Genomic DNA, 24,088 nt, shown 5'->3' with positions numbered 1-24,088 from the left:
GGGCAGTGACCACTCTCCTGCACCGAGGATCCGGGATGGGGCAGCCTGGGGACTGGCCCCAGTGTTCAGCGCACAGCGGCTCATGCCTCCCTAGGCCAGAGTGTGCCGGGAGCGCCGGGACCAGTCCCAGGGCCAGGGACAGGGCAGGCAAAATGCTCCTTCACTCGCGACGCCCAGGCGGAGGTCAGGGGCTCCACTGCCTGAGGAGGGGCCTCACCAATTCCCAGAGATGGTGGCCCTGCGGGCTGGCACCTGGGCTGTCGACATCTGTCCCCCCATCTTGCCCACCCTAGTTCTCCACATGTTCCTCCACTCCCCAGCCCGGCCACTGCTGGGTGCCTGGGAGAGGTGATGAGGGTTGGAGGGGACTTGGAGAGGCTGAGGATTTGCTATGGGAATTCTTCTGGTGACCCTAAGAAGGTACAGAGGTGAGGACGACAGCGGTGCTGGTTAAAGGGAGGCCAGCGGTTGCCCCAGAGGGAACCGGGCACAGCTCATCTGTGTTCTGAGCACAACAGCGTGAGCTCTTGCAGTCCTGGCCCCTTGGAGACACAGTCTCCAGTGCACAAGTGGGGAGACTGAGGCTCAGGGCTGGGACCAGAACCCAGCCTTCTGAATCCTTCCCTCCAGGCTCTGCCCCCAGGCCCTGTGGGAAGAACACAGGAACCTCCTCCCCCCTCCCTGGGCAGGCAGAGCAGAGGCCTTGCCGCAGCAGCAACCAGGTTCACTTTGCAATGGCTCATTTCAAATGTCAGCTGGCTCAGCCCCACACCCAGGACACTCGAGAACCTGGCACCACACAGGCTCCCCATCCAATCCTGGCCTCCTGTGACCTCCTGTGTTCTTTTCCAACTGGCAGGAGGCACAGTTGACTCCCCAGGGGTTTGTCCCTAACCTGAAAGTCAGCCCAGGACAAAGGATACAGGTCTCTGGCCCCACCCCTGCCTCCCAGGGCCTCCCTGGCTGCTGGTCCCTGAGTTAATATGTGTTTATCATTTACATCAATTTTAAGATTATGAAAGTAGTCTATGCTCTTGAGAAATTTGGGAAATCAAAAAGAGTAGGAAGAAGGCAATAATACACTCACAACCACACATCTGAGCAGTCATAGCAGGTGTTTTATGGCCTATTGTCTTTTAGATTCGGTTCGTTTGTTTAAACTGATTATGGTATGATCTGGATTTTCCTACATTGATAAACATTTTCAAAAACACTTATTTAGGATACAAAATCAACATACAAAAATCAATGGCTTTTCTATATACGGATAATGAATCTGCTGAGAAACAATCAGGAAGGCAATCCCATTCACAATAGCCTCAAAAAAAAATTAGGAATAAATGGAAATATAACCAAGAAAGTGAAAGTCCTCTACAATGAAAATTATAGAACACTGAAGAAAAAAACTTGAAGAAAATACTAAAAGATGGAAAGAACTCTCATGTTCATGGATAGAATGGCTGGCCATAATATCAAAAGCAAGCTACAGATTCGATGCAATCCCCATCAATTCTTCACCAAACTAAAAAAAAAAGAAAAGAAAAAAAAAAGTCTTAAAATTCTTAAAATGTGGAAGAATAAAAGACCCAGAATAGCCAAGGCAATTCCAAGGGGGGGAAATGCTGGAGTCATCACATGACTCAACTTCAAATAATACTACAGAGCTATAGTAACAAAAGCCGCATGGTAGTCGCATAAAAACAAACACATAGACCAACGGTGCAGAAGAGAAGTCAGAGACAAACCCACACAGATAACAGATACAGTCATAGGGTCTTAGTCAAAAGTATCAAAAACATAGGTGGAGAAAAGACAGCCTTTTAAACCAACAGTGCTGGGAAACTGGCTATTCATACACAGAAGAAATGAAACTAGACCCTTATCTCTCAAAATGAATTAAAGACCTAGGAATTAGACCAGGAAGTATGAAACTCCTAGAAGAAAATGCAGGGTCAACGCTCCAACAAAGAGGCACAGGCAGCAACTTTCTCAATAGGACCTCTAAAACTTAAGAAATAATGCCAAGAGTTAATACCTGGGAAGGCATCAAATTAAGAAGAGCTTCTGCACCGGAAAAGAAACGATTAAGAACATGAAGAGAGAACCTACAGAATGTGGGAAAATCTTTGTGAGCTACTCTTCTGACAGAGGGTTACTATCCAGAATATATAAAGTACTCAAAAACCTGACCACCAACAACAAATAAACAATCTGATCAATAAATGGGCAAATGAACTAAAGAAATGCTTCTCTAAAGAAGAAATACAAGTGGCTAACAAATACATGAAAAAAATGGTTGACATCTTTAGCAATCAGAGAAATGCAAATTAAAACTACACTGAGATTTTATCTCCCTCGGGTTAGAATGACAGTCAGCAAGAATAAAACAATAGTAAATGCTGGAAAGAATGTGGGGAAAAAGGACCACTTTTAGACTCTTTTGGGGATTGTAAGTTAGTGCAACCACTAACCACTATGGAAATCAGTAAGGCGTTTCCTCAAAAGACTAGGCATGGAGCCACCGTGTGACCAGCTATCCCACTCCTCCGTATTTATCCTGAAGCAAAGTCATCGTGCTACAGTGCACACCCATGTTTATAGCAGCACAATTCCCAGTAGCCAGCCTGTGCAACCAGCCTAGGTGTCTGTCAGTGGATGGTAATTGGGCCATGGCTGACTCCCGGCTGTAGGAATAGAGACTACATTGCTAGAATTCCTTGCTGCAAGTGGGGCCCTGAGGCAACTTCTGCCCAAAGTTCTGTAAGTCAGAGGTAGTGTGTGAAACCTTTAGAAAGTGTCCTTTAAAGAGAGGTGGGCAGCCGAGCTTGGTGGCAGTAGCCCACGCCTGTAATCCCAGTACCTCTGGAGGCTGAGGCCGAAAGATCCCGAGTTCTAAGCCAGCCTCAGCAACGGAAAGATGCTAAGTCAACTCAGACTCAGTGCGACCCTGTCTGTAAAGAAAATGCAAAATAGGGCTGGGGATGTGGCTCAGTGGTTGAGTGCCCCAGAGTTCAATCCCCCATACCAAAAAAATAAATAAATAAAGAGTGGAGGGTAGAGAGGTGGCTCATGTTCCTTACTGCTTCCTGCTGGCTGGAAACAGGACTGTTGCCCGAGCTGGGCAGCCATGCCGAGGGCCCTGGGCTAGGAGGCGAGAGCTGAGGGGGCAGAACGGCAAGAATAGAGGGTCTTGGTCCCTGTAGACTGTGGAGCCACCCGAGCAGCCCTGGACTGTGGGAGAGTCTCACATGGGGAGGAAAACTTTCATAGACCTCTTTAACTAAATTTAAAGTAACTCAGTCTAATTTAATTTCCCAGCAACCACGGTTTGGGAATTATTATCCCTATTTCACAGATGAAGGGACCAAGCTGGGGGCAGCGGGGAGCTCTTCTCCTCGCAGTAGGCGGAGGAGTGTGGCTCCCGGGCCTGTCTTCCCACCGTCCTTGCTGCCAGCCCCTTCCCTGGTGCGTTCGGTTTTGCTCTGGATGAGTTTCCCTCATCCAGCATCTTGGTCTTCTTACCAGCCTCACATTTGAGGAAACAGAGCAGATTTCTGGGAACAGAGCAGATTTCCAGGGGTTTGAAGGAAAACTCAAGTCATATTTTACTATCAGTAAATTATTTTCTCTCTGTGTTTATGGAAAAAAGCCTGTTGTCACTACAGTAAGTCGACTCCCTTGCCCTTATTATGTTGGCTCCTCTCCGTGCCACTCTCCTTGGCTTCTCCGGGCGTTTCATGAGGAACCCGTGTCTTCCACCGTCTACATGTGGAGCTGAACTTCGGCTTTAGCAGCCAAATTGGGAGCCTGGGCACCAGGGCAGCTGCCCCAGGAGGAAGGCAGCCCCGCACCCTGAGCTGGCCTCTGTACCCTGGACAGTACTGCTGTCTGGACAGCGGGTCTCTCCTGTGCTTCGTGTTGGGACAGGCCCTGTGCTTGCCAGATGGTGGCCTGGCCCTGGGCTGACCCAAGCCTGGCTCCTGCGGGGAAGCTGGCAGCTCATCCTGCTGCAGCGGTGCCAGGGGTACCCAGCAGGGGCTCTACACATGCTGGTTGGGGGGGTGGTGACAGAAGGCACGACAAGGACTCAGATGGCCCAAGTCAGAGTCCTTGCTCTGGGGTGAGGTGCTTGACATTTCTGCCTCAGTTTCTCCATCTTGAAATGGAGGACAGTGGTCATGAGGCTCTCGGAGCTCAACCCTGGAAGCACTCACACAGGAGGGTGCTGTAGAAAGTGGGGCCCTGTGCCCCGGTTCCCCTCTCTCCAGTGGGAAGCTAGGGCAGGCTGCTGTTTAGCCTGCAGACAGCTCACATCAGGCTGAGAGCCTTGTGACTGACAGCCACAAGCCATTGTTGGCAGCAGCTTGCACCCCAGGTAGATGCTGCACACTAATGGGTGGCTGAGTGGGTCTTGCAGGACAGGGGGGCAGGGTATTCCACTGGGCAATCCTAGCTTTAAATCCTGATGCTCGTGTGACTCAGGGTCAGTTATGTGTCTTCCCCACTTTCCACCTGAATGGAGTGCAGCAGTGATGGCACGAGGTGCAGGTCACGGGGCAGGGCGGGGGGGGGGAGGGGGTGACGGATGTCTTTCTGCAGGGCCTCCTGTTCCCACTAACAATGGGCAAACTCAGAGAAATGGGTGAATGGGCAGTAGCTGGCTGGTAGCCTGATGGTGCAGTTTTGCCAGCCTGGCTGCTGATGAAGGAAGAGTGAAGACTGTCCTGCGCCCGGCAGGTCCCGGGATGGCCTTCTGGAAGCTTGCCTGGAGCCCCTGCCTGAGGATACTTGTTCCCACCTTGGCCACTCACCTGCTGCTTCCCTGCTGATCATCCCAGCATCAGAGGAGCATCGTTGTTCTAGAGCTGGCCTTGACCCCTACAGGCGTAGAGGGAGGAGATGGGGTGACTCCTGAGGCGGGGTGCAGAGCAAACATCAGGGAAGAGCTGCTTCTCCACCAAGATGCAGGGCGGCCGCTGGGGATGCGGGGACCTGGGAGTTTTAAGCCTCCCTCTGCTCCACGCTTTGCCTCTGTACCTCAGGGTTATCTCTGTTCTCTCTGTCTCGTTCTGAGACACAGCTACCAGCAGATGGTTGTGAAGCCTGGAGCAAGAAGCCTGGGTCCACATATATACACTCATGGCTGGAGCAGCTCCCTGGGCCTCAGTCTCTTCACCTGGGAAGTGGGCTAGGGATGCCCTCCAGGGAGGGTTGTGGTCTGGTCCATAGGAAGCTGGTATGCAGGAGGCGGGACCATGCCTAGGATACAATAGGTGCTCATAAATGGGGCAAAAGCAACAACTCTGGAGCTACCCCCAGCCTTGGTGACACACGGCCTGCCCATTGTTGAACAGACCTGAAGTCACGGGAGAGTCTGGACCCATGGCCTCGTGCCCCAGGCTTTCCGGGCTGCCGTGTCTCCTGTTGGGCCTGCCTCGTCCTCTTCCTTAGTGCCTCCTCCTTCTCCAGCCCCGTCAGTGCCCAGGGCTCTGTGTTTAGCCCCTGTCTTCCAGTGCGTGCTCCAGGACTCTCAAACCTCTAGGGCCACATTCTCCTTGGAGCTCCTGGGTGGAATCTGTCCACCTGGCAGTGCCACTTCCCCTGAGCCAGGACCTGGGATTTTCCTTGCCCCTGTACATACACAAGACCCAAACCATCACCTTTTCTTGCAATTTAGCCTCCTAAATTCGGGGGAGGATCTTTCTCCTCCTCAGCCTTGCCTACAGCTCCTCCCTGGCTTCCTACCTGCCCTCTTCTTCCACCACTGCCTGGTCCACGTAAGAATCCATCAGTTTCCACCCTGCTTGAATGCCCCTTAAGCACCAGCACCAACAGGACACACCTCAGTCCTCAGGGGTGTGCATGGCTTCCAGGACAGACCTCTGCTGCTCAGCTTCTCTCTTGCCTCCCTGCCTCCAACAGCGAGGACCTGGCCTGGGCCATCCTCCCCCTTGCACCCAGGCACTGTCCTCAGAGCAACCCCTCTGCCTGCTGGGCTCGGCCTCCTCACTTGTCTGGGTAAAATCCACTGAGCTGGGTGGGGAGTGTGCCCTGCCAGGGCCTGCCCAGGTGTGACCTTGTCAGGAAGCAAGGCCCAGGAGAGCCGGCCTGGGGTCTGGTGTTGGCAGCTCCTCGCGGAAGGCACTGGAAGGCCTTGCTCTCCCAGTCCCCTTGAGTATCATTCTGGAGCAGGAATCAGAGGGCTGGGGTTCAGAATGTGCTGGAACAATCTGTAATCCTGAGGCTCCCTGCGGTCCTCTCCTCCTCTAGCCCTTCTCCCCTGGCTCCCAGGGGGATCTTTCCAAAGTCCTTAGCCCCCTGCCTCTGCTCTCCCTCTGTTGGTGTTGAGGCTCCCCATGCCTGGCTCTGGTCCTTGTGCCAATCCTGTCCTTCCCGGCTCCCCTCCACGGTGATGCCTCACTATTTCTGGTACCAGAAATGCCCGGCCTTCCTGTTGTCCACCTGTAGAGTTCCTGTATCTGGCCCTGGGGTCAGCAGTGGGGACAGTATGGCCAGGCTGACCGGCGGCTCACACCAGGACTGGGCCACTTTGAAGCCCTGCTGGGTTCGTTCTCAGCTGATTAGCATCACCCTCCTGCCCAGTCGCCTTTCTGCCCAGCTCTCTGTTCATTGAGCCAAACGATAAGTTGGATGGTTTTCCTGGGGCCTTTGAGTCCTCAGAGTCTGAAGGTTCTCATGTCACCAAAACCACGATCCAACCAGTGTTGTGCGTTTCTCCCGTTAACCTCCATGGTTATGGGGGTGTCAGCCCCGAGCTGCCTGATGGTAGGAGGGAATCACCCCTTTTCTGCCCTATAGCTCTCAAGGAAGCCCCAGATGACAAGCCTCCTCCCCTGGTGGAGGCCCAGAGCCCCGGGCCCTGGACAGCCACTGCTGGGGCCTGCTCTAGAGAAGCATCTCTGGTCCCCAGGGCCATGACCTTTGAAAATTCCTGTGCCCTTCATGGTGACCGTCACATGAGCTCCTTGTCTGGTGTCCTCTGTGCATGGATAACCCCCTGCCCAGGGCACCTCTAGTTAGGAGAAACTGCTCTCCAGGTTTACTCAGACTCCACTTGTATTCTGCTGTGAAGATGGCCTTAGGCCTGAGCCTCAGCAACTCCATTTTAAAAACTCCAGTTGGAAACCTGCCATCTCACCAGGCACCCCACAGATCCCTCCAGTGTGGCCTCAAACAGGTTACTTCCCCTCGCCCTGATAACAGAGTGAAGGCCCTGGCAGGCTGTGCTCGCCCGATAAGGGAAAGGCAGAAGATCAGGTTGGAGACCACAGACCAGCTGTCTCTGACCCCAGGGTAAATGATGTCACTGAGAAATCCAGTGGTAGCTGATGAGGATTGGAAGGGGGTCAAAAGCCCCCGAATTTAATATGAATAATAGAGCAAAGGAACAGGGATCAGCCAGTGGAAACAAGGATGCACTCGGGCTGGAGAGCCTGAGGGGACCTGACATCCCATCACTTGTCATCGTTCCTGAGCCTCTGCGTGATCCTCACCGCTCTCCAACTCTACCGCCTCGGCTGGACCTTGGTGAGAGCCGCAACTCCTCCCTACGACCCCCCCTCAACCGGTCGTCCACTCCACGCCAGGAGAAGCCTGCCTTGGTTCCGGACCTGGTCACTGCGGTCTGAGTGTGCACCTGCTGGACACAAAGCCTAAGGCTTTTGAACTTAGCCTGCAGGGGGGATGTCTGTCCTGAGCCGTCATGAATAAGTGTGTTTGCAGTCCTTAGAATTAACCTAGAATAGTGTGCTGTGGGTGGATAAATCTAGAATTGGTGGATTGTGTCTACTGCAGAGCCTAGCATTAAGGACTGTCGTTTTCTTGATTAAGAACCTGTAGAGTGAAACTGTATTCAGTGATTTGAGTGAATTAAACATTGGAAGGGGCAGAAGCACGTGGACATTCTTTATTTCTCCCCTCGACTGCATACGTCGCATTTTGCCCCCTCGCGACATCTGCCCTCCTCCATTTGTAGGAGGAGTCACACCTTTGTCTTGTTTTCAGAACAAAAAAGGATATTATAGATAACTTGGGAATTATAGGAAATTCCAAAATATTAAAATCACTTGTCACACAATTCAGAATTAGTGGCTAACATCTGGTTATATTTCTTGTCATGGTCCGGCCAGGATCTCCCTGTGGGCATGGTCCCTGGAATCGGGTCACGCCGTGCCTGTCACCTGGGCCCCACTCACTTACCCATTTCCACTCTGCACCATGAGCACGTTCGCGGGGCCGAGAACGCTTCCTCCCCTGGGGGTCGACGGTTTCCTCTCCTTCATTCACTGACACCTGTGTGTTCCGAGCCGGCTGCGGGTGTGCCAGGAACGATGATGCGGCCATCAGGGGGACACGTGTGGCCCGTGTGCAGCCTCACGGGAAAGCTGAGGCACAAAGAAGAACCTGAAGGGTGACAGTGAGAGGAAGGACGAGAGCGGGTGGTGCAGGCACCAGTAACAGGACACCTGCTCAGGAGATTCTGTAGAGAACTGGATGCCAGACAGAGGCCTGGAAGAGTAGGTACGAGTGCCCGAGCCAGATTGTGACTGAGGATAACTTGTGGCATGTGCAAAGGCCCTGTGTCTGGGGAGGGCACGCAAGAGAAATAAAGCCCCTCCTTCCTCCTGGGACAGCCCTGCAGAGTGACTTCTGATGTCCAACCCAAATCACCCACTCAGAGAATCCCTGTCTGTCATTCACCAGCCAGGAGCCTTGTGACCAGTGACCCTTGGCCTGTGGTGGGAACAGGGAAACTGTTGAGTGCTTGCCCCGTGGGCTCTGGGTGTGGGGTCTGAAGGCGTGGCCCAGGCAGGAACCCTGTGGAAGACAGGCCAGAAGGGTAAGAGGATGGGGACGCCTCTCAGAGCTCACCTTCAAAGTAGGGCAGGTGTGCTCTCTTGGACCCCTGCCCATCTGTGCTGATGCTGAGAGAGGTGCTGTGGGCGTGGTCTGCCCAGGGTCACGATGAGGGGGAAGCTCCCGATTCCAGGATCACTGTCCACGCCTCTTTCTGGCACTGAGAGGGGGAAACCTGAGGGTTTCATCGCCCAGAGGCCTGGCCTGGGAATGTGCTTTCTCTTCCTTGACAGCATCTGGAGGCCGCCTCCCAGGCAGGAACCCGAGTGGAACTCTTCTTACGGGCAGTCTTCTCTCCCAGGCGCCGTCTCTCTCACAGGCGCTCTCTCTCTCTCTCTCTCTCTCTCTCTCTCTCTCTCTCTCTCTCTCTGTCTCTCTATCTCTCTGTTTATGGAGGCTCCACAAGGCAGGTTCTCAGTTGGGTGGGTTGATGCGGCCTCACTGGAAGGCCAGCAGGGGACGTGACCACCTCCAGGTGAGAAGGACCCGGCTGCCACCAGCACACAGTCAGTCTCCTTGCCGTCCTTTCTCACCCCTCCTGACTGCGGTCAGCGTGGGAGGGCGCTCAGCCAGGGGAGCACTGGGACCAGTCTGGGCTAATCATGTCAACCCGATTCCATTTTGCTAGGAACTTGTTTTCTCAGGGTCCCTTGAGCCAGTGACAGTCACATGCCCTCATCTGGACAGCAAGACGTGTGGATGGGTTTGCTGCTGGGGGTCTTCTGGGGAAGCCTGGGCCCAGATGTGATGTGACCAGACAGATGTGACTGGTGCAGTCTCTTTTCTTTTTGTCTTACCTTAAACATGGACGTGACCTCTAGGGTGAATGATGGCCATTTTGTCACTGTGAAGTGGCCAGTGGGAGGAAAGGTCAGCATACCAGAGGGAACATTTAGAAAGAGCTGGAACCTGCCCCCAGGACACTTCTGAGCAGATGACATAACAACCCCAACTGTTTGCCTCTAGATTTCTTGTTGTATAAGAAAAATAAAGAAGACTGAGCTCCTGCTTGTCAGCTACTTGCAGTTGAAAGCATTCCTATCTGATTCATCCTGTGCATCTGAAATTCTCTAAATTTTATTCTGAAGTCTTTATAGTTCTAGGGTATTTAATCTGACCAAATATCGACTATATCCGACGTATCAAGAAACATGACGTGTTTAATTCCAAGGAACCCCGTCTCCTCTTGAATTTCCCAAGATTTAACACACTCTCAGTGACAGAGTCACTCCTATGTGGGATGAGGGAAAGGAACCTGTCAGAACTCAAAGCCCAGAACCCATGTGAGGTTGAGCATCTAGTAGATGATCTTTCACCCTTAATACCAGACCTCTAATGGGTTCTGCTAAGAGAGATGCTGTGGGCGTGATTTGGATTGCACACCCAGAATTAGTGTGAGCCAGAAGTAAGGCTTCCCAGTCTTCTTGGCACTGAGAACAGGAGAAAAGACCATCCCCAGACATTTGACACCACACACTGACCCTCATGCAGATTGAGCAGCACTCAGCCAAAAAATAAATAAGCACAAAAGAAACAAGGCAACAAGAGTAAGAATAAGCAGAAAAAAAGAGTAGAGAAAGGAGAATGAATGGGAGAGGGGAAGGGAGTCAGGAAGGGAAAGGGCAAAGGAACAGGCAGGGGTCATGAACTAAAAAACGGATTTCCACGCACGTGTGAGTTTGTTGCGATGAACCCAACTACTACGTATGACTATGAAGCTCCAACAAAAAGGAAGAGTAAGCAAAAAAAGCATATAACTAAACTGACCCCAAAATATTTCAGATAACAGAATCATAGGAAACAAATTACACAACTGTAATGCTAAAAGAATAAAAATAAACTTAAAAATATCTACAGGAAACAGAAGACTACAAAAATGAATCTGACAGACTTTTCAAAAGAATCAAATAGACGTTTCTTATAGGAATAAAAAATATAATAACTGAAAATTTAAATTCAGTAGATGGGTTTAATAGGGGATTAGATACAGACAAAGAAAGAATCAGTGACCTGGAAGGTAGGCCAGAAAAAAATCATCCAAACAAGAGCAGAGAGGCAAAAAGAAGAAAATACGAGACAAAGAGGACCAGGGATAGGAAGGATAGAACAAAGGATAAACACAGTTCACTGGTGTCTGAGAAGAAGCAAGAGAGAAGGAGCAAGAGCATTATGTGGAGAGACAATGTGTGGGAATTTTTCCAAATTGATGAAAGATATCATTCTATAGATTTGAGAAGCCAACAAATGCCAAGGGCAAAAAATAAAAAGTGAAAAGCTTAAACAGACTCAGAGCACCCATCACAACCTTGTCTCTTCCAGGCAGGTGGCCAATGATGTGTCGAAGGGACTGGTATTGTTCAGCCACCCTTGGGACACAGCACTCCTATCAGGGACGAGGAGAGCAAGTGCATGTGGAATAGATGGTCCGGGCTTGGCCAGGTGAGTGATCAGGATAACAGCAGAAGTCAGTGCATTTTTATGTCCCTTCTGTCTAAGAAAACGTAAGCATCCTTCTTATCCTTAGAGCATAAAAGGGATTGAAGAAGTGATGGAAACCCCATTCCTCCAGGTTCGATTGATTTATTTTTAAGAAGTCTGGCACAAACCTCTTGTTTTCCCTACAGCTCACTCTTTAGCTTGGTCTCCATGTGTATCATTTAATTGCTATACATTTATGATTTGATAGGACACACCTGGAACTCTTGTCTAACAAAAATACTCATTAAAAAAAAAGTTAACATATACTATGAATTCTTTGCAAGTCAAAGTTTAGGTTTAACGTAGTCTAATATCTCACATAAGATTGAGGCCTGGTGAGGGTCTCCTGTCCCAAGACCAGGGCTGGATCTACCCTCTGTTGGTCCACTTCTTACAGAACAAGGAGACAGGTGGTTTTGTTCTCAGGGGATGACATCTCCACAATTGTTTATCATAGCGTGCACCGGGATATGCAGAGAAGAAGATTCTCCCAAACTCCCCAGGGGTGACATAGAAATACAGACAGAAGACACCCCAACAGATCAAAACAGTCTCAGTTACATAACTGCGACAGCAAACAGTGAATCATTGCCGCGTAATGGGAAAATTCAGATTGGTCACTAGGAAAAGTAAAAGGATCACTATGGTGAGTCACTGGGCCCACCCTCCGGTGGAGTCTCCGAAACGCAGACACCTACTGGTTGATTCAGAGCCTGACCTTTGTCTTCCTTTCTTCCGCACCGGTGTTTCGATATTTCACAATGGAGCTTCACAAGGGATGTGAAATGTCCAAAGAGAGCCAGGCCAAAGCCCCACACTCCACCTCCAGACTATTTGGGCAGGTGGGCTCTGCACTGCCCCCAAGAGAGACGACGGCTTAAGAGCAGTGGTGACCAGTATCAGTAGTGCCCATTATATTCCAGAAAGCACTTAGACTTGCCAGATCCATTGTACTGATGAACCCCCTAATGACTCAGTGGGGTCGACACTGCCCTCACGTCACGGCAAGAGAAGGAAGCTAAGGAGGATCGGAACATGGCCAGAGTTTGGCAGTGAGTAGAGGAGGACTCATCCCGGGCAAATCTGTCCTAGGGCCCACTCTTACGTATAACTTTTTATATGGTCATACCTTTTCACTTATTTTGAATAGGTTCCCTGGGAGAAATTCCTAGGTTATATGGTAAAATTAGCTTTGACTTTTTAAGAAGTGAAAACTGTTTACAGGATAGCTGCACCATTTTACATTACCACCGGCTGCATGGACGCGGATGGAAGATGAGATCCTCACTCTGCCCATCCTAAAGATCACAGCCAGCACTCCTATAATGAGACAGGTTAACAAGAGAAACGCGGGACCGACTAGTCACCTGGGAGTGTTCAGAATGAAGGTACAGAGATCCAGGGAAATCTGTCCGTGTCCGTATTTAGGTTCCATGGAAATGGAGAGCTGTGTAGGAATCCGATTGGAAGACAAAAGTCATGGTAATCCACTGAGAGGGGAGGCCCAGCAAGCAGGGCTGTCTGTGCGGATTCTTCCTCCTGGTGTGGGGCAGGACCCTTCTGGAATGAGGATCTTCTGATGGACTCCAAGACAAGGTGCTCTCCCCCAGAACGGCAGGTAAGGTTAGAGTTTTATTTCTAAGTTTTCTGGATGGTTCTGGGAGAGAAGGGTGCTGGTTTCCCTGACTCACCTTGGGGAAAAGGGAACTCTGGTGTCTAAGGGCTGCTTTGGGCTAGAACGAGAGGGGGAGACAGGAGGGCAGGGGAAGGTCAGACAGATTTTGGTTCTAGGGCTGCTTCTGAGACCTTCCTGTGCCTTTGGTTCCAAGGACTCAGCCAGCCAAGGCACCATACTTGGGGGTAAACTTTGAGCCTCAAGATGGTGTTGCACATAGATTAGAGTTTTCATAGTCAGTGTGAAGAAGGATCTCACTGTGGTTTGAATTTGCTTTCTCCTAATGATCAATGGGAGGAGGCTCTATTAGATGTGTATTAGCCAGTTGTTTGTGTATTGATACACGTGTGTGTTTGTGGGCATGCATGTATATGTGCACGCAGGTGTACATGTGTGTGAATTTATATTCAAATATTTTGCCTATTTTTATATTGGATTGTTTGTCTTACGATTAAATTGTAAGGGGTCTTTGCATATTCTGGGAACAAGTACTTATAAATTTTCCACCCGTCTGTGGCTTACCTTTTCATTTTCCTAATTGTGTCTTTCAAAGCACAGAAGGGTTTTATTTTGTGGAGGTCCAATTTATCATTTTTTCCTTTTATCAACTGAACTTTTAGTATCTAAGAACTCTTTGCCTGACCTAAGTTCACAATAATTTTATCCTATGATCTTCCTTAAAGTTTTGTAATTTAAGCTCTTACAATAAGGATCTATTCTGAGTTAATTTTTGTGTAAGGTGCAAGGTAAGGGTCCAACTTACCTTTTAGTGTATAATTAGACAATTATTCCATTCATGCTTATTGGAAACAATTGCCCTGATGCTTTGTTGAAAATCAATTGACTGGAAATGTAAAAGTTTATTTCTGAACTCTTAATCCTATTCCAATCACACACACACACACACACACACACACACACACACACACACCTAAAAAACCCCAAAACAACAAAAAGCACATGTATGCAGATGCTTTCTTGATTACCCATAGCTTTACTATTTTTTTTTAAATCAGGAAACATGAATCCTACAACCTTTTTCAAAATTACTTTAACTATTCTGGGATTTTGGTATTTCCTTACATTTAAGGATCATTTTGTCAATTTCTGCAAAATATGCCTGCTGAGATTTTGATGAGCATTGCGTTGTGTCTACATTTGGCTTTGATGAGAACTGCTGTCTTAACAACACTGGGTCTTCCTATCCATGAACATGGAACATCCTCCCATTCATTTATATCTTTAGTTTCACTCAAGGATGTTTTGTAGTTTGGTGTACACAGCTTGTGTTTGTTTTGTTAAACTTGTTCCTGAATAAATTGATTGCACTGAATGGAATTGCTTTCTTATTTTATTGTTGACTTGTCCATTGACTTTTTAAATATTGATCTATAACCTGTGGCCTTGCTAAGCCTGTGTAATACTTCTAGTAGTCTGAGCACTCACCTTGTGTGTGTGTTCCTTAGGTTTCCACACATGGCACCATGTCATCTCTAATAAAGACAATTTTGCTTCTTTCTTTCCCAACCAGATGCCTTTTTCTTTTTCTTACCTGTTGGCAATGACTAGAGCCTCCAGTGATGCTGAGTAGAAGTAGTGAGCATGAATATTCTCATCTTCTTACCAATCTTAGAGAGAAAGTTCAGTCTTTTGCTACAAAAAAAAAAAAAAATTGTGTTAACTCTAGGTTTCTAGCATACACATTTTTGGAGTACCAGGGATTGAGCCCAGGGATGCTTAACCACTGGGCCACATCCCTAGCCCTTTTAATTTTTTATTTTGTGACAGGGCCTCACTGAGTTGCTGAGGCTGGTCTTGTACTTGCAATTCTCCTGCCTCAGCCTCCCGAGCTGCTGGGATTACAGGTGTGTGCCACTGTGCTTAATTGATCAAGTGTATACTTAATTAGTATATACTTTTAATTAAGTTGAGGAAGTTTCCTTCTATAATTAATCTGTGAGATTAAAAGTCATGTTACAAATGGGAAAGAAGAAGAAGATTAAAATTGAAATCCAGGGAATTCCAGTATTTAGTGTACTACCCAGCACATTCCTTCCAGGCTATGTACTTTTTATAAAAATCTGAGTTAAAAGAATCCCTTGGGCTGGGGATGTAGCTTAAGCGGTAGGGCGCTCGCCTGGCTTGCGCGGGGCGCTGGGTTCAATCCTCAGCACCACATAAAAATAAAATAAAGATGTTGTGTCCACTGAAAACTAAAAACTAAATATTAAAAAATTCTCTCTCTTTCTCTCTCTCTCTCTTAAAAAAAAAGAATACCTTGAATTTGTAAATGTATCATATCTGTATATATTTTATATGGCATTAAGAAATTATTAAAAACAATCAGTGTTATGATTGCATTACAAAAAAAAATTGTGAGAGCTTCCTGAATGTGTATTTGATTTTGTCAGGGCATTTCTCTGTGTCTACTGAGACAACCTTATGGTTTTTCTCTTCATCTAGTATATCAAAGCAATCAATTTTCTTGCATTCCTGAGATAAATCCCAATTAGTCATAACGTACAATTCTTTTACCTGCTGTTGGATTCCATTTGCAAATGTTTGGCTGAAGATTTTTGTATTTATGTTTAAAAGAAATATTGTTCTGTAGTTTTGCTTTCTTTTAAAAATTCTTTTCTCAGGGCTGGGGATGAGGCTCAAGCGGTAGCGCGCTCGCCTGGCATGCGTGAGGCCTGGGTTCGATCCTCAGCACCACATACCAACAAAGATGTTGTGTCTGCCGAAAAACTAAAAAATAAATATTAAAAAAAATCTCTCTCTGTCTCTCTCTCTCAAAAAAAAAATTTAAAAAAATAAAAATTCTTTTCTCTTTCCGCATTTCTTTATTCCCACATTTTCTGTACCCACTGCCTGTTGATGGACTCCTCGGCTGGTTCCTGGCTTTTCTGCATCCTTGTCTGGCTTGGCCGCGGGAAGCACGGGCTTCCTAGAATGAGTTATAAGTGCTCCCGCCTCTTCCACTTTCTGGAAGAGCTTGTGAAAGACTCCTTTTCTTTTTCTTTCTTCTTTTTTTAATTATTGTAGGACTTACCAGTGAAGCTATCTGGGCGTAGACTTTTCCTTGTGAGAAGTTTTAAAATGACTAATGAAAGTTTCTTTTACCTATGCCAGATCTATTTAAATTATCTTTCTTCCCGAGTCATTTTTAGTCATTTGTGTTTCTAGAAATCCGTCTTTTTCATCTTGTTTAATTTGCTGGCGTAAAGTTTTGCATGGAATTCCCGCGTGATGTTCAGTTTGTGGGGAGCCGGTGGTGGGGTCCCCTCTTGCCTTCCTGGTTCTGGTAATGACGACCTCCCTTTTCCCTTGGTTGGCTACCTCGGACTGGTCAGTGTTGCTGATGTTTTCAAATAGCAACTGTTGGTTTCACTGGCCACCTCTTCCCTTTTCCATTCCTATTTCATTGATTCCCTCTTTAATCTTCATTTAGTGTATAAATTTTCTTTTCTTTATTTTTTTTTAGTTGAACAGATTTGGATTTGATGTATGTATTTTTAAGTGCAATATTATATATTTAACTTTATACCCTGATTTTTCCCCTTAAATTGTCATGATTTTTCTCCCATTATTAAATATTCCTTAGTATCCAGTTTGGGAAGGTGTTTAATATTGCATGATACGGGGAATCCGATTTCCTTTTAACCTCTGCCCTATTAAACATTGGAATGGTTTCCTAGTTTCTCATTATCATAAACCATGCCTCCTTAGACATCTTTATCCTCAAATCTAAGTCTGTTTCCTTAGGGTAGTTTCTCAAAAGGAGGAGCGAGGGTCAAAACATGGGACACTAACTCCTTCCGGAAGGGCTTACCAGATTGGGCTCTCACTGGAACGAGAGCTTCTGTTTGACTGCATTTTCTTGATGGGTCTTGACATCGAGTCCTGGCCCAGGCTTTCTGGGAGCCAGTCATAATGGGGCCTCTGCGGGCTGCAGGGTGGGGAAGCCTGAGGACAGACGCGGTGAGGTGCCTCGGGTTCCGCAGGTGGGTGAGGGTGACAGATGCCCTCTTCCAGGTAATCTTGGAGATCATGCTTGCTGGCCTTGGGTGTCACCCTGTGAAGATCTGTCGTTACCTGCCTTGGCCCTGTTACCTGCTTTGACCTGGTTCCTGGTCCCCTGAGATCCATGCGGTTCCCTCAGGGTCAGGGAGACCGACCTGTCACTCCATTCAGCACAGGCTGGTTGAGCACCACTTTTCTTCCTCCAGAGAGATTCTTCTTGTTGTTCAACATGGAGGTCGGCTCACCCTGGACTCGAGAACTTTCTGTTGTCTGCCAGGAATGAGTTCCAGCTCTTTAGCTGGCTCTTCTATGACCTTTCCAGAACCTTTCTAGCTTTGTTGATGCTTTCTTTCATTCACGCAAAAAAACAGGAGTCATTATAGTGCACCAGGCACTGTTCTACATCCTGTTGAGGCAGCAGAAACTCCGGCCTCACCTGGGCCATCCATGGCCCCCAAGCAGCCCAGCACACTCCTCTCTGGTGCACCCCTTGGGCTGGAACCAAGCCAGGCTCTTGCTCATGGAGAAAAGCAAGAAGCTCCTCTCTTTCCCTCTCTCTCCTCTGGTGGGGCCCAGGGTCTGTAATTGGTGTCACTAAAACTCCCAGACCCCATCACCTGTGAAATGCTGTCCCCTCACCACGGCCATGTCCTTCAAGACTGCTTCCTCGGCTCATTTGGCTATAGGGTAGGCCCTTGCACACAGTAGGTCATCGTCAGTGCTTGTGGGATTTGGCTGTGCTGAGCAACCCTATGTGCCCCCTCTGCTCTGTAAGACAAAGGGCTTAACTGGACGTGGTGACCTCAGAAGCCAGTGATCCAAACAGTCCCCATCCGGGGCGTTTGTTACAGGTTCCTGTTGTAGAATCAAGATTCTGACTCAGGGAATTGTGGTGGGGCCCGGGGTCTGTGATTTCAGACTGTCCCTTTCCTGCTGGGACCTCCTGGAACTCTGAGTGGAGTTGATCTCTTTGATCTGAATCCCATCATCCCCAAGAAGCTCTGAGGAAGAGTCTTCATTCCTGGAGTGCCCCAGACTCCTCAGCTCAATCGGCTCCTCGGAGATTCTGCCCATTTTTTCTTCCTTTAAAAAAGAAAACCCAGGGCTGGGGTTGTGGCTCAGTGGTAGAGAGCTCGCCTCCCATATCAAAGGCGCTGGGTTCGATCCTCAGTACCACATCAAATAAATAAAATAAAGTGAAGGTATTGTGTCCATCTACAACTAAAAATAAACAAATAAATAAATGAAGTGGGGGGACCCAGTGGCCATGGGAGATGTGATCTCTCTGTCCCTGGACAGGCTTGCCAACAGGGAAGCTCGTGACGTTGCTTGCAGGCTGGCTGGGAGCTCTGCAGGGTCATCTGGTTTCTGTGTGGCTTTGAGGCTCTGCCACAGTATCTGGCAGGTCCCAGGGGTCCAGCCTGGAAGTCGTGCTCGAAGTGGCCACCTCTGCCTTCCCCAGAAGCCCACTAGTCCCAGGCATCCTGGAGGGAGGAACGGGTGTGGATCAGCCAGACCTGACAATGGGGGAAAGGCAAAGGAAGCAGGGGCAGGGCAGGAGGCTGGAACCCTCAACGGCCACCAAGTGGAGGCTCCAACTGGGGCCAGGGCTGAGCAGCAGGTTCATAGGAACGAGGCCAAGAGGAGCTGGTCCGAGGAGCTCAGTGGCCCTGCCTGGCAGCCTCAGGGTGGGATCCTGTTCTCATCTCGTGTTGGCGGCACAGGCTCCAAGCACCTTGTGGGGTGCCCTTCTCCTCCCTCTGCAGAATGGGACCAGCAAGGGGCCACCAAGTGCAGGAAACACTTCAGAAAAGCAGTCCTGGCTGGGAAGGGAGGTCCAGGCCAGGCCAGGCTCTGGCCATCTTTGCCTGAGCGAGACTTTGACCTGACCAGAGTACCATGAGGTCAGAGGGCTGCACTCACTTCACAGAGAAGCAAACGTGGGACCCAGGATTCCAGGTTCCCAAACCAGGGAACCTGTGTGTGTGAGGCTGAGGAATTCTGACTTTGTGCTGGTTTCTGACTCTCTCCATCCCTTCTTAGAGGGGTCAGCGACTGGATCCGTCGGTGTTTTCAGCCCTGGGGTGAAGAGCTGTGAAAGGGGCCCTTGAGAGAGCGCAGAGCCTCAGCTCAGCCGAGATGAGAACGTGTGTGTGTGTGTGTGTGTGTGTGTGTGTGTGTGTGTGTGTGTTAAGGAACTCTGATGAGGCAGGAAGCACATTTGTTTACGCTCTGGAATGGAAAGAGAGGACCTGCAGCAGGCTCAGTGTCCACCACTGAGGGGCAAGGCAAACTGGCCAGCATGGAGTGGACGGTTTCCATGAGCTTCTGCATTTCTGAGCCTCAATATTCTGTGAGGGGGACATTAGTGTCCCCGAGGGGAGCATGTGCCCCGCTTGGGGTCATCTCACTGGTAAGGACAGATGGAGCCAGGCTTGTCCAACACCACTTCCTCCCACCTTCTTCTGCTGCATCTGTTCAGAACTTTCTAACAAGTCACTGGGGCCAGAGCAAAGTAAAACCCAAAGCTGCAGCTGGCCCTCGAGGTCGCATGCAGGAAACGGAGGCCGGAGGGGAGGTGACACGCTAGCACCCAGGCTCCTAGACCCTGCTCTTCCCACACCGCCAGCCGACACAGCTGCAGACACCTCCCAGTTGGCCTGCGCCTGTCCATCCATCCGTCCATGCGTGGGGACCAGACATCTGGCAGAGCAGGTGGGGTACAAGGAAGCAGAGCAGAGTCCTCAAGCCCCACACAACATACAGTCTTCTGTGCTTTCACCTTTTTGCAAATCCTGAAATATCACCATTTAATTGCTTAATTTTCTGCATTCGTTCATTTTATTTAGACTAGCCCGGGGCTCTGCAGCCCGGCATATTAGAGAACTTCTTACTTTTTAATAATAATACTTAATGTTTATACAGTGTGTTTCATGTTCAAAGTACTTTACAGAGTTCACTAATTAATCGAAACGCTAACTGCTGCCCTGGGCAGGTTTGACCAAGTTCTCAGGCTCCTAATTGTGAGGGGTAGAATTCTTTCTGCTGCCGACCCCTCGGTCCCTCTCTGGACCCTCGTTTCTATCCACAGCTCAGTCTCTGGGCCACCAGTCACAGCTTGCACCAGTGTGTCAGGTCCATGCCCAGGGCTGGGGACACAGAGCGGGGCAGACATGCTGCCACCCCTGGGAGCCCTAGGAACAGCTGGGGACCAGCGCCTGCTGGGTGCCTGGGGGAGAGGAACAGGAGGTGGGGGAGCACAGAGGGGCTGACGCACACCGGCCCTGCAGAGCAGGGGCTTTGGGGAAGAGGAGGAGCTGTCCAGGTAGGTGGGCGAGACAGGAAGGACCCACTGGGCAGATGGTGGAGCCTGGCACAGCGGTGGCGTTGAACAGAGGAACTCACTCTTTAAAAGAGGAGGGGAGGAGAGACGGGCCCAGAGGTGGTGGGGGCTGTAGGACAAACAACCCTTGGAGGGCCTGGGTCTTCCTGTAGGAGAGGGGCTCTCGGGGCGCCCAAACACAGTCGAGGTTATCCTTCAGGGAGTGAGGGGCTGAATCAAGGACAGACACCACGAGAAGAAGCCTGAACCAGGGCAGGTGGAGGGGAGGCCAGATCCATGGGTGCTGGATCTGGTGACAGGGCCCGTCAACCAATCAGACAAGCAGAGCTGGGGTGGCAGTGGCCAGCCCTAGGGGCCCAGTAGGGTGGGGCAAGTCCTGAGTGGGCATGGGGAGTGTGGTGCTGGTGGACTCCCTCCCAGGTTGGTTGCAGGAGAGATGAGAATTATTCTGCATGGACTTGTGGGTTTAGAGCTCGGGTGGGGTTTGGAGAGGTCTGGAAAGAGCAGGACTTGGAGTCACTGTGGTCCAGGTGGCATCTGAGGCCCTGGGAGGATCTGGGCTTCTCTCTGGGAACATCAATTCTTAAGGGTGTGGGTCAAGGCCAGGGGTTGGTACAGTGGGTGAGTGAGGTGGGCAGAGTGGGGCAAGGTGGGGTCGGGGTCCTCTGGAGTCCAGGGAGGAGGATTCAGCACAGGGACGGCACAGCAAGGCCGGGAGGCAAGGCCTGGAAAGAGTCTGTGGCTTTTGGCCTGGGGGAGCCAGAGAACCTGGACTAGAACAATGTTGGAGGTGTCCAGGGGCGTCAGATGGCCCTGGGCGGACGGTGAGGATCAACTGGTGTGCGCGGCACAGTGAGCGCCAGGAGGTGCCGGGCAGCAGCGGGGGTCCTTTCACGTGGCAGCAGGACCCAACAGCTGGCACTGGGTGCCCGACCTTGCCCCAGACCTTCCTGGTCCTCTTCCTGAGAGCTGAGGGGAGCCAGGAGCCAGGAGCCATCAGGGAGGAAGGCAGGTTTGGGGTGTGGAGGTGACACCTGTCTACATCTTGGAGACTGTGCCCATGGGGAGCCCCACTGTTTTCCCACCCCCACTGGGGGTGCCGATCCCCAGGTAGTCCAGCTGGGCTCCCTGTCCTAGGGGCACCCAGCCTCCAGCAGTCTCCCACGGGGCAAGGACGCACTTGTGTTTTGAGCGAGCCGACCCCCAGCCTCCTTCCAGGCTGGGACTGAGAATAGAGGCCAAGGGCCTGTCCTACTTCCTGATTCCCCTGCCAACCTCCAGTGAGAGTCAGAGATGCCTGGAAACCCGAGCTCGTGGGCCTGGGGGGGAGCTGCGGGACCTGGGTGTCCTTCCTCACTGGCCAAGATAGGCCCCCTGGCCGGGCAGGCACACGGTGAAGCTCGGATCCCAGAAGGCTAAGAGGACTGTGGAGAAGCGTGGGGTGGCGAGAGAGCAGGGACCGCTGGCCAGAGGCCACATCCTGAGCAGCCTGGCTCCGCCCTGCCCTCCGCTTCCCCGACAGTGAGGAGCCTCCAGGACTCTTGTCTCCTCTGGATCTGTCATCAGCAGGGACAAGTAGAAATGGGCCATGGGAAGGGTGGGCCCACAGGGAGTGGTGCGGAGGGAGGAGAGGGGGTGAAGGCAGGGCAGGTGCCGCTCCTGTCTGTGTGATTGTCACAGACACAACAGTGCAGCTGGGGAGGAAGGAGGCGGTTGCTGGGCGGCGGGGCTGGGCTGGGGCCATGCCAGGTGTGTGGGGCCTCTGGACGTTGCTGCCCTGGAGGGAGGGAAGAGCCGGGCTCGTTTTGTCTCCACTCAGGGCTCTGACTAATGGGGTGCTCACTGTCCAGGCCCAGCAGCCTCCCGGCTCGTGAGTCCCCGGGGCTGGGAAGGAGAAGAAAGTTAATTGAATATCTAATAGGGAACAGGCTCCGTGCCAAATAATAATAATTAACTTTTATTGAGCACTGCGCCTGGCGCTCCCCTGAGCTCTTCACACGAATCATCTCACTGAAGGCTCCCCGCAGCCCTGTGAGAGGGGTGCCACGGTGCTGCCTCCGCTCTCAAGCCGGGGAAACTGAGGCACGCTCCAGTTAAGTGATGGGTTTGAGGCCACAACAGCAACATTTGAACTTGGAAGCTGGTCACTCCCTTGCTAGTCCTGAGCTTGGGAAACTGTTGTCCACCTAGGCAGGAGCGGACATTGAAACTCAGGCTACTCCCCAGGTTACGTGGTTGGTAAACGGAGATGGAGTCATCCAGCCCCTTCGTGCACTGGGCATCAGCCTGGCCAGGGAGAGCGGGTGAGCAGAAAGCAGGCCAGACCGTCTGCACACACCTGCACATCTGTCCCCTGAGCTTCTCAGACCCCGCCACAGGGAGAGGCAGCTGACTGAAGAGGATCAGAAACACCCCCTGGCCTGGTCCGAGGGCCCCCCTCTGGCCGCAGCACCTCTGGGTGGTGGCAGCTCTGCCAGCTGTTGCAGAGCGCGGGGCTCCTATGCACACTGGCCTCTGCTCCTCCATTTCTGCCCCTAACTCCCGCAGTCTACTGCCTGGAGGCAGCAGGTGGCGGGATGTAGTTAGGAGTCGGGCCAGGCCTGCTGAGCTGGTGGTGACAGGACAGGAACGGCCTGGGAATGGTGGCTTCCTGTGGGCCGTCAGGCCTAGCACGGTTTCGCTTCCTCCTTGGGGCTCTCAGGACTCCTGGCCTGGGCTGAGGCCTGAAAGTGGATTCCCATTTGCATGTGAAGGGATTCTGAGCTGGTGGCTTAAAGCAGTGATGCAAATGGCCCTGTCAGGCAGATCAGGCCCCAGGCCCACCTGGAAAGTCCCTCCACGGTGTGCAGCCCCCACTAACTAACCTGAGCAGGTGGCAGGCAGTCCACGCTTGAAAACCTCCCTCAAGGGGCCGGCCACCTCTCACCAGCCCTTCTTACACACTCTTAAACCTGCCCTCTGTGGGGGCCACCCTGCCTCCTCAGAGAAACTGTTCAAGTGCCAGACTGTCAACTGACCCGAGCAGGCGCTTCCGCACTGAGGGCTGTGGGCTATCCTGTCCCCGGCACGGCACAGGACCAGGGTCCATCCAGTCCCATCCATCTGTTGGACCAGGCCCTTGGCCCCAGCCCACAGCTCTTTGTACCATAAGATCCCCACTAGTCTATTTTTTTTTTTTAAGACTAGAAACTTCTATTTTAGTGCATAGTATTTTTCCAAGAGCCCATGGAGGTGACATCACCCATGAGACCTTTGCAAGTGCAGGACGTTGAGGATAAACAAGGAGAGCATATGGCTAGGATCCTGAGGGCACGGATTGTCCCATCTAAGACTGTGGTGTCTTAGGAGCAGAGCTGCAGTGCCTGGCCAAGGGCACCCCACTTGCCAGGCCTCACTCCTTCGTGGGAGGGAGACTGCATCCTCCTGAGTCTGCCTCCTAACTAGGCTTCTGTAAGGGCTGGATCCTGCCTTGCTTGGGGGCTTCAAAGTGTCCCTGAGCTCAGTTCCCTTATCTGTAAGCCAGGGTTACAGGGGCCGCACCAAGGAGGCTGCACCAAGGGGCTCAGAAGCATTGGAATGAATGAACCAATGATGCCCAGGAAGCCGTGAAGACTCGGTGAGATGATCTAGGTGCAGACACCAACCTGGCACCCAGTAGGTTCTCGATAATTGATCACTTTTCTCCTGTCACA

The sequence above is a fragment of the Urocitellus parryii genome, chromosome 12, assembly GCF_045843805.1.
Source record: "Urocitellus parryii isolate mUroPar1 chromosome 12, mUroPar1.hap1, whole genome shotgun sequence".
Lineage (NCBI taxonomy): Eukaryota > Metazoa > Chordata > Mammalia > Rodentia > Sciuridae > Urocitellus > Urocitellus parryii.
The sequence above is the reverse complement of the archived record's forward strand: the minus strand, read 5'-3'. Positions refer to the sequence as shown.